This window comes from Frankliniella occidentalis, unplaced genomic scaffold, assembly GCF_000697945.3.
Source record: "Frankliniella occidentalis isolate FOCC.00 unplaced genomic scaffold, Focc_3.1 Scaffold54, whole genome shotgun sequence".
Lineage (NCBI taxonomy): Eukaryota > Metazoa > Arthropoda > Insecta > Thysanoptera > Thripidae > Frankliniella > Frankliniella occidentalis.
In genome coordinates, this window is record NW_026267184.1 from 134,672 (window position 1) to 135,911 (window position 1,240).

A 1,240-nucleotide genomic window follows, 5' to 3' on the forward strand; every position below is an offset into this window, starting at 1 on the left:
ATAATCACGCTATAATCCTTATAATCTATACTCAAAAGTACATGGCTGAGGCGAGTTGCAGACCCCTCGGCTATTTATATCATACAAGTTTTCCATCGGCTTTTTATTCTCCTTCAGTGTCTGGAATAGCATGATATGATAGTGCCCGGGCCGGGTTCCGAGCTGCGCCTCCAGCCGAGCACCGGCCGAGCCGAGCCGGGCGGGAGGGAGGTAGAAGGGAGGGGGAGGGGCGTCTGGCTGTGGCACGGCAGGCGGACGGGCCACAAACACTCAGCCTCCCCTCGTCTATCTACTACTGGTGACGTCACGCTTTGTGCCCCTCTGCACGAAGCTACTGTACAAGCAATGGCACATTTGACTTATCATTCCTATTACTAATTTCAGTTGTGAAAAGTGTTCCAAGTTTCAGTTACAAATGCATCATCTGCTAAAACACCGTTTTTAGCTTACGTCGGTCTAAGAGATATTTCTGTTTGCTTCCCCTTGAGGATTTCTATGGTGTGTTCCAAGGTGATCTTCCTACGTGTCTGTGTGATCATGCTCAGCACAGACCGAACCATCTTTACAGCATTAATTAGCAGGATGCTACACCTGTGGCGAAAAAGGCCACTTTGCCGCTAACTGCCCGCGAGGCGCACCGCGCCCCCACCCCTATGCACAACCCGCGCCACAGCCCTCTGCGCAGCCCATGGTGCCGCATGCTGTCCAGCCCGCTCCGTGTTCCGGCTCCGTGCTGCTGCCCATGCCCCCTATGCCGCAGCACTACCATGCGTCTCTCACTTGGCCCATGAGAGCCCTGCAAGGACAAGGCCAGAGCATGGTGGCTGCGCCATGGGCTGTGACGCGGGTTGTGCATAGGGGTGAGGGCGCGGAGCGCCACGCGGGCAGTTAGCGGCAAAGTGGCCTTTTTCGCCACAAGTGTAGCATCCTGCTACCACCGCTACCTCTCCTTCCTCCTCTGTTGCCGCCGCGGCCCCACGCCTGGCCATTGTTGGCCTGCGACGCGCCGGCAGAGATGCACATCGGGAGGGTAGTTCCGCCCGCTGCCTAAAGGTGTGCGAGAGAGAACGACAATGGACGGGCGGCGCGGCGCTCCGCCGGGGGCCAGCCGCTTGGTAGGCCCGACAACCGAACGTTGCCGAGAAGGGGGGGGGGGGGTTGGCCCACTACCCGTAGGTTCGGCTCCGGCCCGTGGGTCCGAGCCGAGCCCGTGCAGCTTCTGCGTGGGTTTGGCTTGGCT